Source organism: Pseudochaenichthys georgianus, chromosome 18 (assembly GCF_902827115.2).
Source record: "Pseudochaenichthys georgianus chromosome 18, fPseGeo1.2, whole genome shotgun sequence".
Taxonomy (NCBI): domain Eukaryota; kingdom Metazoa; phylum Chordata; class Actinopteri; order Perciformes; family Channichthyidae; genus Pseudochaenichthys; species Pseudochaenichthys georgianus.
The window spans coordinates 18,038,549-18,054,425 of NC_047520.1; the positions used below are offsets into that span (position 1 = coordinate 18,038,549).

At 42.8% G+C, this 15,877-nt stretch overlaps 1 protein-coding gene across 22 annotated transcripts in view; it reads right to left on the minus strand.

Moving 5' to 3' along the window:
* Positions 1–15,877, minus strand: part of LOC117463550 (receptor-type tyrosine-protein phosphatase delta-like) — a 405,065-nt gene that overhangs the window by 112,035 nt on the left and 277,153 nt on the right. For 6 of the 22 annotated variants that reach the window (XM_071206554.1, XM_034105856.2, XM_034105855.2 and 3 more), the window contains exon 1: positions 13,528–14,061. The exons of 14 other annotated variants lie outside the window; for them this stretch is intronic. The gene's annotated coding sequence lies outside the window, so the exon portion shown is untranslated. Of the gene's footprint in view, positions 1–1,963; positions 2,066–13,527; positions 14,062–15,877 lie in introns of those variants that run through there. 2 more of the 22 variants (XM_071206536.1, XM_071206537.1) reach the window with 2 other exon arrangements.

Sequence of the window (15,877 nt, forward strand, 5' to 3'; positions counted from 1 at the left end):
AAACTAAATATCATACCATCTCCAGGCAGAATTCAGTTTTGAGTTAATATGTACGTTATCATTTTTAGAAATAAAACAAACCTAAACCTGTTCAGGGCGTAGTTGTGAAATGTATATGTATATATAAATAACATAAATGGATATTTAATCAACACACTGTAAAGCAAAACATATAAGATGAGATATGATAACAGAAAAGACATGGACTGCATCTACTCAATATTGCATGAGGGCAAGAATCCAAATAGAGCGGGTGGGGGGGGGGTCTTGCCAGTGCTCAAACATCGATTTGCAAGTCATGTTAACCACAAAGCGAGGGCTAAAGGCTAAATGATAGCCTCCAAACAACACACATGGCAGCAGTGCCAAATGAGGACATACTGTAGAAAGGGGAGGAGGGGGGGTAGTAACAGAGAAATAGATCCCAAGGTCAGTGTTCAGAGGCCAGCTGAAGACGAAGGGAGAGCGATGGCGTGGACAGATGTCAGGAATGATGAGCGTCCGGCCTGACGAGCTCCGGCCCGGCTATCAGTTTCTGCTCGGAGCCTGCGGTCAGGCCAGTGCCAACACAATGCCAACGCCTCTCTGTGACGATCAGTGCCTCCGGAGGTTGTGCAAAATGGCTGCCGCCATGCCAGCACATTACTACGAGTCACTGGCTCTGCATTTCTTTTTTCTCAGAGGAAGTGCCATCTGTGAGTGACAGCGGGGCCTCTGCCATTTATTTTCAACGGAGTAAACAAAGCTGCCGTTTCTGCAGTTTCATGGTGTACATGCTTGCATATTTCTACTAGCAAGGCTGTTTGTTGTCACGATAGATATTAGGTGCGGTGTGATGTATATCCTTTCTCCGTCTCCATTCATCTAGACAAAGCCATGCTCTCTTATACACATCAATCACGCTGCAGTAGAAAATAAATCCTTATTTTCACATTTGAAAGCAAAGTGGACACAAATCCAATACCCAGGAGAGTGCTTGGTCTTGGTTTAACTATACGGAGGGGGAGGGGCGCATTGGGAAATAAATCAATATCAGGCCATTTACTATCATATTCCATGGCCATTGATGATCTGTCTGACCATTTATTTTAGAGTCTGAACTGCACAACAAAATCATTTTCCAAAGAACTTTCTCTACATCCAAAACAAATAATGAATAACTGGCGAATCGATACAGTGTGCTTTATTGAGCTCACATGCTTGACTTGAGTCTGGCACCTGGCCCAAATAGTTTTTCGTTTGCCAGATATCCTCTTCACTCCCTCTTTTGTTCTGTATCGGGCTAGAAAATAACGAAGACAATGATGTGCATTTCATAGGGAGTGTTTGACATGAACCATGATGGAAAGACGATATATTTTGTGACATATTACAGCTCCATTGAATCACACATTGCATAACAAACCAAAAATCAACAGACTGAGGCTCAGCAGTGTGACTTTTAAACATCCGGCTCCCTTCATCAGCGCCTCTCAAAGGCTCTTTGGGTTCCTCAATGAAATCAACGTTGGCAGTGCCACGTCAGCTGGGTCACACCCCGCTGTTCTACTGAGCGGGCTGAATAAAATCATTGCAGGCAAACTGAGAGCCCGCCAGAGTGGGGTCAACTGCTCTGACCCCCAACCGGAGGCCCGGCCCCATCTTCCTGGAGAAACAATACCAAAAAGTGCCTCTGTCAGCAGGATGCTAACAAAATCACTGGAAGAGAGGTTCTGTGAAGAGGCTTTGAATGACAGGGCGAACCAGCATTATGTGCAAGATTTGACAGGGACGCAGACCCGGCTCTTTGAGGGGGTCTGCTTTCAGAGAGAGTTGGTGGCAAGCCAAAGCAGTTAGCATGTCCTGCAGAATAGAGGAAATACACAGTAAAGCATCGTAAGAAATGAGGAATATGATAATAAAAGTCTCCCAGTAGCATGAATAAATTACAGCAAGAAGCTTTAATTTCCTGCGTCTGACTCACCAGGTGAATCTAGGACGTTCCAGTCTGGCTAAGCCACTTCCAATCCTCCCTGATCCCCACACTGTCAGGGTCCCTCCTGGGTCACGGTCTCAGTGGCACACGCTGGTGAACGAGAGGCCTTATTGATTACCAATAAACTCATTAAGAACAAAACAACTACTTTCCTCACAGACACAACCATTTGTTTATGTCAAAACAAGAGCTTAGCTTTCACACTCTTCACTCTTTGGCTCTTTTAGTGCCAATGTTTTAGTTACCAATGTGTGTATCAACTAACTGCATTTTAACCTGAAGAACACACTCAGGGAAAAGTTTATTATGAAACAGCTTATTAATGAGGGCAATGCAATGCCTATGATTCTGGCTGTTTCCTTGCTTTGGGAGCCTGCCCATTATTTCACAGAATGAGCAGTTGATAACATTGTCATATAACTGCTGCTCTTGTGTTGTGCATCTGCTCTCCCTGATGTTCACTGGCATCTGACCTGATCATATATGCATATTATGTTTAACACAATGTGAAGCTTTCAAGGTTGGCTTATCTGGCACATTATAATTAACATGCATGCTGCCTATGTTTATATGCATGCATAGGGTCTTTAAAATATGAAGGCTTTTTATTTACTCTTCATGATTGCCACTTTCCTCTCCTAAGAAGGATTCTGAAACGACTCCACCACCACAATTCTGTTTCAGAATTAGCATGATTGTAAAGAAAGTTTACATTGCATTTGCGAGCTCAATCTGCTATTCTTCTTTAATACTTTGCTGTACCACAGATGTATAGACTTGAATTTTTCCGGCATATCCGTGATAAAATGTCAAGTCATTGCCCTTTAGCGCCCACTATGACGGCTTCTGCTCTTCAGGCATTGGGAAGGATGAAGATCGAGATACCGACTGAGGACGTAGACAACGACTGTTATCACAGCTCTGCGATTAATAAGATCGCCCGCTGGCCGCTGGCTTGTGTACCGAGGTTTGCTAGTCTGTGTTATCACACTTCGGGACAATTTAAAATGAAACGGCAATGAAAATATGGCAGCGCTGGGACAGGGGTAAAAATAAGAAGAAATGTGATGGGTCGTGTTGTGCGTGTGGTTAATCGGAAATAATGGCCCGCAATTTATAGTCGCCGTCCTGACCAGCGCTGGATGTACTGATGCAGGAGATCGAATTTTAATGTGTACATTCCATCACTTCCCTGATGTTTAGGGCCGGGGCCAAACAGCACATGAATCTATGAGCGGAGGTTATCATAGGGCAGTAATAAACTGGGAAACACTCTGAAAACAGTCTGTTGGGCTGGTGCGTGTGTGCCATGCTAAAGAAACCTTCAACATTGACAGTCATCTTATTTGCACCTGCGGCCGTTGTCATAAATAAACGGAAATGGGGGAGGGAGGGGGTGGAGGGAGGGGGAGATGCAAATGAAGGACACCTGCTGTGTTGTGGAAACCGCAGGGAGCCGGTAGACACATCAGTACTTTTGCTCATTTGACAAGAGTCCATCTAATCTCCCTCGTTCCTCTCACTGTGCTCCCCCGGTGTTTAACACATGCAATGGATCCTGGGAAGAAAAAAACATGTCCAGATGCTGTTCGGTCCCATGGTGCTTAGTTATGCAGCATTGGTTAAAGCTGTCAACTACTACAAGCTTGAAATAATCCAAATAACTTACCAAAAAAAAGAACAGCATGTGTCAAACCCGCTGTATAACTTATCATTACACTGTTTATTTCATGTTATAGAAGGGAACAAAACATTTTTTATAGTTTTAGTTTGTGCAACTATTTAATTAATTTCCTTTGATCATGCACATTTTGGCAAGTGAGCAACACTAATGCCCCACGTTAAATGTGTACTGAATGTAATGGTTGTTTCGCAAAAGGTGTTTTTTATACATATTTTACACTTATTATGAAGTAGAGGAGGTTGCTGGCTGTAATTAACATGGCATGTGTGTGGATTTGGCAAATGTTCTGTGGGAACCAGTATCATGGGCCATGGTAAAAGTGTGTGATTTTCTCTGGTGTCATATAGAAGTGAACACAGCTTGACTAATAGGGACAGTGACGCGGATGAATGTTATAGAAAAGAGCTTCTGATCAGAAGGTGAAATACAGAAATTAAGCATCAGCTGTGCCTCTTGCAGAATTAGCTAAAGTCACTCATTAAGCTCAGACTGGATTGTCGGTTCCTCGGCTCAGAGCACAAACACTAAATAACCTCGTACAGGGCTGAAGAGGTAGAAATCAGCTCCATACAATTTATCTCTCACACGGAGTCATTTTCTGCCTTTCACCGGTTACGTCAGAGCTCTTAATGAAGACAGCGCAGCTCACCGCCGCCGAGTTCTGCACAACCAGTCTAAAGATTTTATTTCACTGCTTCCACAGCTTGCTTTATTTCACTATGGCTTAATGAGAGTCGTTTGGAATAATAGGCTTCCATTGAACGGAGGCATCTGCATCCACACAGCTCTAAATGAGTGAGCTAATTTCCAAAGATAATCACCTCTCCTGCTGTGTTTTTATGCAGAGATGCTGTAGATTTTTGAGCCTCAGATTTAATGAAGTCAAAAATTACCTCCATTGCTCCGGTAAGGTCTGTGGAAGCTGAACGTGTCACTAAAATCTGCCTTTACGTTGTAAAAGGAAGGATGTTTTTATCACAAACATGGCACTTTATCAAATGACTAATGTCACGATCCAAGAAAATGTGACTATTAAAAATAGATTAGATTATATATTTCATTTCCTAATCAGTCAGTTCATTAGCACTACTTAAATATGGGTACATTTGAAGTTTCTCCTCATATTCTTCAATACATGTCTAGTTAAACTAAAATAAACATTTAAATGTAAATGTCCTTCATATCTGCTGCTGTTAAAAACATTGGCCTGCTGATGGCAGCCATCATAACCATTAGCTCAGCACATAATCATCAAAACTTTCTCACTGCTGAGAAATCATCAGCTTTACAGGCTGCTCAAATCTGTGCTACACTACAGAGACATTTTGACTAGCCCTTCTGAAGCGCTTCCTGCTGCGGTACAGACAATCTACAAACGCTTTTCCAAGAGCAAACAAGTGAGATTTCTTAAGATGCCTGGGTAATGAAGTCCACTGGGACATTCAGAGACACAATTAAAGGCTGAAGTGAGCTCTCTTTTTCACAGTCTCGCTCTTTCTTCCTCTCCACTCGCTCTTGTCTGGTCCATGTGTGTGTGTGAGAGTGTTGTCACTGATGACACAGAAGCTGTGGCGTCATGCAGTCACTGCAGATGGCAAAAAGAAAGGGACAGGAAGGGAGGAATCGCTTACAAACAGCGCAGGCCATTTTGACAGAGAGGAACCCTGGCTTGTCAGAACAAATGGGAAAGGTCACAAACTGTGACAATGTAGTAATGTCCCATTCACTGAACTACACTGCGTTAGTTAACTTCCCACATCCACTAACTTGCCTTTGAAGAAAAAATGTCATGCCCTTTTATCTCTGTAAAGGCTGCAGAAGAGCCATATGCATTGGAGACAGAGATATGTGTCACTTTATATTTATACGGAGAGAGATAAGCTGTCAGTAATTTGGCAACATTCATACTGCCCCCACAGCTCTGTTGGAGGAGCTGCTGTATACAATATGAAATAAATGCAGTAGAGGTTAATTCCCTGGTGCAGTGTGATGCAGGCTGGCAGTCCCCACAACACTGGGGCTCGCAGCTAGCGCAGGACATCCTCCTCACAGATTTGTGTTTAGCTTGTCACAATAGACAGTCGGGAAGGTGTGCAAAAGACGGCAGAGGGTGGGAAAACAGGGAGGAGGGGGGCACAAGAAGAAAGGGATTGCATTGTTATGTGCTTGCATGGAACCTTTCTATCGACTGACACAAAGAGCTTCTTACTGTTAAACAGACACACTCTTCTTGGTCTGTCACTGGAAAGGCATAAGGGAAATCCACTTTCATTATAAAAAGCTTGATGTGTGACGGCCAACAGTTAAATTTGTCTAGACCCGAGGCAAACCATCAAAATATGGACGAGTCTTAAAGAGATAAGCCATTTCACAGTCAATCTAAATCTCATCGTCAGGAGATTTGTGCGAGGACTTTTCTCAAGAGAGTTATTTAAACCGTTCACTTTTGAATCCAAGTTACTTTGTAGATGTCGTCTTTTGGCAAAGAAGAATGTGTCTATTTTCAAACCGCCTTTGTGTCTATATTTTGACTCTTCATAACTTTTCATTTATCCTCATCTTTACTCCTGCTAATCATGTTAGTGTGCGTGTTTGTTTGCATATCTTTCTAACTATATCCCCTCAACTTATTCCTTTGCCTGTTTTGAAATCCTTGCAGCACTGTACACATGCCAAAGATGTAGTCGTCACATCTTAAACCAAACCTCTCATTAGCCTTTGCTACCCAGGGACCTAATCTTACATCATGTAACCCAAGTAGCATGTTGTGTTCACCTTTCAAAGAAAAGCATTACGAAACCATTTAAATTCCCACGTACAAACTCTCCCTTTCACACCCACAGGGCACAATAGTGTCCCGTTACAGCGACACTGAAACTCTCCAGGAATGTTTTTTAGGATACATTGACAGGAGAACACATGCAAGGACAAGGTAGAGCTGGGTGGAGGATTAAGAGAGGCAGCTTGGGTTATACGAGCCCTTCACCTGACTTTATTTAAAAAGCATGAGGAATGAGGAAAATCTTAATTTTCAAGGAAATTCCAGTTGACTTCCTCCTGTAGGGTTTGGAGATTTCATGGATCTCCAAAGTGTGCAAAATGTCTCTCGAGGTGTGAGGTGTGACTTTAGAAAAAGGCTTCTCAGTGAATGGATAGGCATGCTGTGCCTGTGGCTCACTTCTCTTGTAGTAACTCAACTTCAACTTCAGGTCCCCTTTTTTGTCACCTTGCCTATTTCAGGCCTGTGCAAATATCAACATTAAATTCTCATGATCTGTCTGTGTTACATGCAGAGTCATAAATAATATGGTGACTTCATGGGGCTTGGTATGTGTAGCTTATTTTTGCCCTCTATAACTCTCAAGCTATTTGTGCTATCTTGAGCCATTCTGCAGGAACTTCATTTAAGAGTAACTTAAGTCTGATAAACAGCTTTGGCTAAATCTGCCTTTCTATGTTTAACTGTTGCCATCTCATCTACCAATAGATTTACATATTCTCAAATCCAAACATAGCTTATTGCCAAATGCCTTATTGGTCATAAAACGTTATTATTTGCTGATTATGTTATTGGTACCGGGTCAGTATGCTTCTTCTTCAATGTCAATAAGTGCATGTTTTTACCCTCGCAACTCTTAATACCTAAGGCAATTTAAACACTGCTATTATTCTATAAATACATAGGTGGTGTCATGTGTGCCATAGTTTCCTAGCCTGCCTAAATATAAACAAGGCCCGTCTGCACAGTGTTATATGTAATGCCTGATGCAACTCCCCGAAACCCCTCTGAAATAGATCCTGAAATATACATGAAAGGAGAACGGAAAAAATACACCCATTCTTCTGTGATGGCTTTTTGGAGGCGCATTCATCTGTCATCCTTAAAATATTACAATGAGGAGAGAAATGAAGGCAAGAAGGCAGGATGTAACACTGATTGAGCATTTAACAGCAGATGCTTGCATCATTGAAGCACATCTGTACGAGCAAAAAATTACTTAAAAGTTTCCTTCAGGTCTTGGTAAGTTTGAAACGGACAGGACAAGGAAACATTGCAGCTCGCATTAGACTCTAATAATGGCTCATTTTTTCCCACACATAGCTGTGTATTCCCCCCGGGCTACCATTTGCTTGGCAAAATGCATGCATGAAATTCTTTAGACCAGCCTCCCCACGAGAGCCTAAATAATAGATCACCAACACAGCATCCAGCCTGCGCTATAACTTCAGCCCCAACTGTCTGGCCTCATTAGCGAGGGAAGTGTAAAAGATAGCCAGCTGCTAGCCCAGGTGACGGCGCTCAGCTCTGGCCTTTGGCAGCACTGGCACCCCCCTAAAGAGAATATACGGTGTCTCGCTCCCTGCAATTCGTCTTGTAATCCGCCTTAAAGCTGCTAAGCGACCGTTGATGAGAAACGAATGGAGACCATTGGCAGGAGAGATGGAGTCACAAGTACAAGAGAGGGAGAAACTCAGTGAAATGTGTTGGATTCATCTGAGAGGAAAGGTCCGGGCCGTCTGGTCAGAACCAGAGGTGACCTAAGCCATTTTCATTCACTGATTGTCCCCTTTTCTCCCTCCTTCTGCCCCTCCCTCCATTTCTTTTCACTCTCTCTATCTCTCTCACCCTCTCTCTACATGTTCGCTTCCAAATGGCACTCATTATACCGGACATGAAAAGTCATTTTAGTTCCGCCTGGCCTCTTCAAAGCAGCTAGCTATAATTGCAGATTGAGTAGAGGGAGAATGCCGGGGTTACACAGACTTTAAACATTGACTTTAAACATTGACTCCTAACCTTGCAGAGATGAAGGGGTTTCAATCTGAAATAAACAAAGACAGGAAGGAATCCTACAGCACCAATATTTAATAAAAATGGGGTGTTAATCAGTTATTCATTTTCTGCCTTTTTCTGTACAATGTTTCTCACTCTGCGTGTAAGATATGCATAAATGTTTAAATGTCTCCCTGTTGGCAGGTTCTGGATCCCATTACAGCACATGTCACTTCAAGAATTATGGCACGAATTGTGGAAACACTTCCAAATTATGAAAAATCCATCCACTATTAAATGCATTCCTCATTCGTGAAATTGCTATGTGGCAATGTCACTGCACCTTTTAATGGAATCTACTCCTCTCTGCCGATTCCAGTGGTAGTCTCTCTGCAAAATGTAAATGGAAAAATCTCTCAATCACGATTGTTCTTAAGCCTAATTTAAAAGTGAGTTATAATTGTAGGTGTATTTATTGGATATATATATATATATATATATATATACTGTATAGCTTTATGCAGCAGTGAACACTTTGATTTGTCTATTCTCAGGATTAGTTGTGGAAAGTCTCTCTCATCCCTGTGGGTCTGCTCATGTTTGGCACGTTTTTTTGTGTTACAAAGCTCTGAAACTGTGTACAGCCCTATATCCGTGGTCGTATCACGTTGGTCTTTCTCAGTTTACGAGCTAGCCACCAGCCTGAGCTGCACTCTCCTCCCTTGCACCCTTCTATTTGGCACAGCAGGTAGTGTAATTGTTCTTGGAAAGAGCCTATCAACTACAGGCTACATTTTTGACTTCTTTTCGCAGAGACCTTTTAACATAACACCCCATTTTTGCCCGGTGGAGTGCTTCTGAACAAAACGTGTTTCAGCTAAGTCATTCCCTTTGGATGGAGGGTGGGGGTGAGTGAATGGATGAAGAAAATAGACTGCGAAATATGTAGTCTGTAAGAGACCCTCCCCGCCGTCCACTGCCTCGCCCGCACAAACCCATGAAACGAAACCCCTACCCGCTCTCTTGTGAGCAGAAACAAATTTGGAAACTGTCATACTTTAATTGAAATTCCATCACTTGTGTGGCTGCTATTGTGTAATAATTTGATAAAGCTGTGTGACATGAATGCACAGGGCCGGCCGCCACTTCTATTTCTTCCTCAAGCTTTTATTTCCTCTTTATTTTATTCCGGCGGTTATTCAAATGAACCTCAGCGGATTCTGTTCTCAGCGTTTCCAAAAAAAAATTAAGATAAGAGAAAATGAGACAATGGGAAGGGCATTAAAGGAAATAATGTTTTTGGTTGCAACACAATCTGAATTAATTCTTCAAAAATATCCGCAAGCTGCGTTTTTATAACCCATCACTTTTATTCCTGCAATATTGGAGTTTTCTTTCAATCCCTCCTTAAGTTTCTTCCAATTAGCTCTAATTCTCTCCAAGTGCTAGTAGTGACAGGCCGTTAGAAGCTGGATAGGGGGATGATCCAAAATGGAGGTCAAGGGCAGAATTCCAATCCCCTGCCAAGTGCCACTGACCCCGATCCAAATCCATGGCAGCGAATTCCCTCCCCCTCCACGTCTTCACAACTGGCTACAGGCGTTTGGCATCCATCATATCTGCTGAAACCCAATCTGCAAGTAATGGACAGCTGCGGCAGAAAAACAGTCCCTGTTTCTGTCACAGTGGTACCCCCCCCACCCTCTTAACGCAAAGCCTGAATAGCTTGTCCCAACGTCAAATCTAACAGTGTTACATGCACGTACAAATCACTGAGGGAGACACATTAAGTTGTGAAATTAAGTTGAAAAGATGGAGACATTTTAAGAGGAAGAAATAATATGTGAAAGGATAGAGGAAAACAAGTAATATCGCCATAGCCCTGCACTCCCTCCTCTGCCAAATAATATTTACGCCGCAGCTTTCTGCTCTGACAGGGTGATGGACAGTAGAGGTGATGTTGCCTTGGCGTGAAAATAGGCTTCTTATTATTCCAACCCAGTGGCAACTTGAATATCAATAAAAAAACTGGTAGCGTTCCCCTATGTGTAAAAGCAATGCCCCGTAGCGGTGGTTTTTATCAAGCAACCCACCCTTGACGCTAGTTATGCAGTACTAGAGGTTACGGGAGGAAATGCTTGCCAAGTAAATAAGTGAGTGAAGCGATTGAATGGAGGGAAAAACACAGCGGGACTGCGGCCAAAGTGAACCAAGGGTAAAGTCATGATCACTTCATTATGCTGGAGTGCAGCTCAGTGTTGTGCGAAATCAAACTGCTTTCTCATTTGTCACAATGCATCAAGCCGGCCTCTGTGAAGTGGGTGTGTAGTCGGCTGCAGGCCCCTGACGCACAGGCGCACACATCGGGATTTGAACATGAGGAAATGGCACTGAAATGCATGTACAGAGAACATACCAAAACTGCTGTGGCACATACAGCTCTCTAACCTCCTGACTTGTTTCCTCCAGCATGACCTCTACTGGTCAAACGCAGCCTGCCCGTCAGTGGGTAGCTGTTAAGGGCTGTTACTGGCACACAATGAGCCTGAATACACCCACTGGATTACAGAGGGCAGGCGGTGAGGGGGGTGATTGCTCACAGACATATTGGCACTCAAGCTCCTCCAGCTCCAACACCACGGCGCCTGATAATTGTGGCCTCTATGTTTACGCGTCCATTTTTGTAATGCAAGTGTTGATTTCTCATTCCACACTTGTAATAGGGGCTTGGGATTCCTGAAGTAGTAACAAATGAGCGTAAACACACACTCACACACTTTTTCTGGATTGAAAGAAAAAGGAGGCAATGAGTCAGAGCTGTGCTTAGACAATGGGACTCAGAGGTGTTTGTAAGAGGGCTTTGCGCCGTGAACGGACTAAGTTAAAAATAAAGGTTTAAAGCTCCCTCAAAACATCTTGTAACTTGAAATGTACTGCTCTCAATCAGGTGATATCTATTTAACATGCACATTTAGGATTGCTTGTAATAACACTTGTGACACAGGTGAGTGTACATAAAGTACAAAGGACATCTGAAAGACATTGTTGACTTTTCTCTAACATAAATTCTTGAAAATGCCCTGTTGTCCCTTCCGGACTCTGTCAGAAATGTGGGATATGATTTCAGAGTGTGCTTCAGGCGCAAAGAGCTGCAGGAAAGAGAAGATCGGCAGAGACGCAAAAATTGCCCAACTCCCTTATAGGCACTTTCTGACCCCTTCCATCATTTTTCAATTTAATAGCTTGCATGCCATGAACTGTTTGTATCCTCCTCACTCTCTCTCTCTCTCTCGCTCTCTCTCTCCCTCTCACACACACACACACACACACACACACACACACACACACACACACACACACACACACACACACACACACACACACACACACACACACACACACACACACACACACACACACACACACACACACACACACACACACACACACACACACACACACACACACACACACACACACACACACACACACACACACACACACACACACACACACACACACACACACAGGTGAAAGCCTTTCTGACTTTACTTGTCATTCCCTTTAGACCATAATACATCATTCCCAATTTGTTTACAAAAAGCTAATGTTTGTTTTGAACAATTTACAAATGCAGTGATGATGAGGCTTTTAGAGAAGATGGCTGCTTTTCCACGACTGAGACATTTTCCTCCCTTCAGCGACTTTGGGTAGCAGCACTATGGGCGAGCACCACCTTAATGCACATCCATGTAGTCTCTTCTTTTGAGTGCTCATGTCGCAACAGCACAATTGGAAATCGAACGTGGGGTGACAGCGTTAATTGTGCTGTGTCAAAATTGGGCAAGTGCTAACTGTTTGAGCGGGGAACTGTAAAACATGCAGGGCACTGGAGGCGCTCTCCCAGATTGCTTACTGGCTATTAACAGGGAATTGCTTGAGCAAACACACACTAATTTACATCCTTCCACACACAATCACACATGCTACCCCACCTTCAATCACTGTCTCTTCATTTGGCTTACACAGCAATACATTACAATGCATATTATCAAGCATGTTGCCTCCTAAAATGTGTTTTTTTTTAATCAATTTCAACAATCTGATGAATACAAAACCAGTTAATTTGGGATCTTTGGAAACCATTCCAGCTTTTTTATGTGAAACTAGTTTTCTCCATGCACCCTCTGCTGCATTGCCCTCCCTGTGCAGAGGGGAGTGGGGCCCCTAGTGGCCGAGCAGAGCACTGAGCAGCACAGGTGGTGTGCACAGCTCCACTGGAAATAAAGGTTCACTTTCACCTGATTGACAGAATATGTTGCGTGACTGGCTAACCCTCCGCCTGCCTCGCTGATATGCTGCTGCTGCTGCTGCTGCCTGTGAGTTCTTTAAAAAGCAAAGTCAACTTTAAACCCCACGCAAATAAAACGTGTTCTAAAAATAAGGCAGACAAGAGGAGAGATCTCTGAAGAGTTACAGGAATGCACTTTGACAAATCTTCACTATGTCCTCGCTGAAAAGGCTTCCACTAAATGAACTGTATCTACATGACAGCGAGCTTAAAATAACACGTTTCGTATTTCTGATAAGATAACATGAAGGGGGACACATCAGCTGCAGTCTTCTCAAAGCGCAATATAAAAAATATAAAGCATGAATTATAGGCTTTGTGTTACAGTCTTTATTATAAATCAAGTGTATGTTGACATGAGTTTCCTCTCTTCGCCTTAACAGATACACAATTGTGTCACCTGCATATTTGGCGATGTAGTTTATGTGGAACATAGATGTAAAAAAACACTTAACGGTGGTATTTTGGGGAATTTGTGGCGTTTAAAATGTGGCTCGGAAAGCACTTCTGTATCCGTTCAAGGTTGCGCGCATTCATAATAATAATAATGATAATAATACAGCAATTAATTACACATGAATAACACCAAGCAACATTTGTTTATATATGCGTTATGAGAATAAAGACAGTCAACATTATGTATAAGTGGTCTCAGCTCTGTGTGTGAAGCAACTTCCTGAGGCTCACACCTGAAATCACTGCGGCAGCTCCAAACTCACACACTGGCTCTCACACACTCTTACCTTCTCACCATGGTGCGCGCTCTCAAACTGTCCGCTGTCTGCTTTGCACGAAGACAGGTCGAGAGCTTTTACATCCAGTAATGACAGTCCAGAGGAAAGAAAATAACATGGAGGAAAGAAATCCGTCCTCAGGTTCTTCTTCTTCTGTTGTCCTGTTTGTTCGCTCTTCTCTCTTCTTTCCTTGAGTTGTCCGTCAGCGACGCGTTTAGCGATCTTGGGGGCGATATGACGGAAACACGCACGTGGAGCGCGCGAGTGATATATTCTCTGAGTTGTGCTCGTTAGATCTTCATTGTATAGAACGTGGCCAGACTGAGGCTGTATGAAGAGTGCGGAGTGGCTGGGACGCACAGCCCCTCTCTCTCTCTCTCTCCCCCTCTCTCTCTCTCTCCCCTCTTTCTCTCCCCTCTGTTTCACTCCTTCTCTCACTGTCTGTCTGTCTGTCTGTCTGTCTGTCTGTCTGTCTGTCTGTCTGCTTCTCTGTCTCTCTGTCTGTGTGTCTGTCTATCTGTCTGTGCCGAGACCCGAGCACGGACTGAAATCCCAGGCAGAGAAAAACTGGACACGGAGAAAGAGAGAGAGGGGGGGGGGGGGGGGGTAGGAAGGGTGACGTCACTCAGAGAGGTCCCACTTTCCCAACTTTTCCCCCCAAAGTCCACTGCAGGAATGTGCGCATAGGAATATTTTAGAGCAAAAAGCAATATGTTTGGAATCTGTCTGCAGACTAATTTCCAGGTGAGAACATGAGAACATGTTTGACAACAAATACCAAAATGTAAAAATATTCATATTCCATTTATAAAATGGAGTAAAATGAAACAATTGAAATCTGCTTAAAGGTGGGGTAGGTACATTTGAGAAACCGGCTCGAGATCGCTAGAATTTGAAAATACACAACCGGAGAAAATCTGCCACTTCCTTACAGAGCCCCTCCTCCAACACACACATGACCAATGAGGGCACGAGATAAGTGTGTGCCCCGATGGGAAGCTGACAGGCAGGTAGGCTATCCAGTTATTTTAGCCGGGCCGGCTAAAATAATTGGTCGTGCTTTTTACAGTATTACGGCTTCCACAGATGACATTTTTTTATGGATTTTTTGTCAAAGCACTTCAGATATTCATTGCTATCGGGATGTTAAGAGCATTCCATGGAATATAACAAAAAGTGTATCTCGAGCCGGTTTCTCAAACTTACCTACCCCACCTTTAACATACAGACAAACGGCCAACTGTCATTGTTAGGGTAATTTATTGCAATATTTCAGGATTATTGATGTATTAACCTGCTAGAAGCCTCTATTGTACCTGTTTGTATACTGTTTTATTGATTGGCTATCTTAAATTAGATACACTTTGTTGATACTACATTGGGAAATGGTTTGGTCACATGAGCTAAAAATATGATCAAAGAGAAAAAAACAACAAAAATACATTATGTACATCATCACTAGAAAGATACATTATATATAAAAACCTAGTTTTAATACTGGCTGGTTTACTGTATAAAAAGTACACTGTATTTGACCTGTTTGTTAGCTTTTTAGTATGTTAATCTTAAAAGGATCTTTTAACTGAATCTGCCAAATAGATTTAGTAGTATAAAAGGCTTCTTTTTCTTCTTCTCTGTAATGTATACTATGAATATGAATTACAATGTAATTAAAACACTTTCTGAAGAGTCCCTTAGGTACTTCAGTTAATGTACTGAGTTACTCAGTTAGGTGAGAGATGATGCATGGTCTGGCTACCGTCAGTGCAAACTCCATAAAAAAAGCCATCATGTACAATAAGGTCACTACAAACTCATCACTAAGAGCCTCAGTCACACTGTGGGTCCCTGAAGGGATACAATATTGATTTTGATGTCAGACTGGGCTCGAATGTGCGTGCATGCCTGTCATCTACCAGTTTGTTTATTTATTTGTTATCAAATGCATTAATCTATGTGGAAAAGCTGACTTCACACACTGCATCGTGCACTCCAAGGTCAGAGCAGTAACACCTTCTAATCCACCATCACATATTTCATGTAATCATTCCAAGGCGTGATTCATTCACATCCTCGTTACTGAATAGACATAATGATGCACAATAATGCATAAAGGGAGAATGTTGCCACGTGCACGGCCCTCCAATTGTAGGATCACAGAAAAATAACTGGCCCCGGGAGACAGGTGACAATGACCAATTGTGTTTTGAGAAAAGTTCCTTTTGTGGCAGGGACCTAAACCTCCTGATGAACAGCCTCGCCCTGCAGACACCAACAGAAGCACTGAGAGACAGACTACTGCAGTCAGCAGATTACTTTTCCTATACCTGCACTCACACACGTCATGTATCTGATTGAG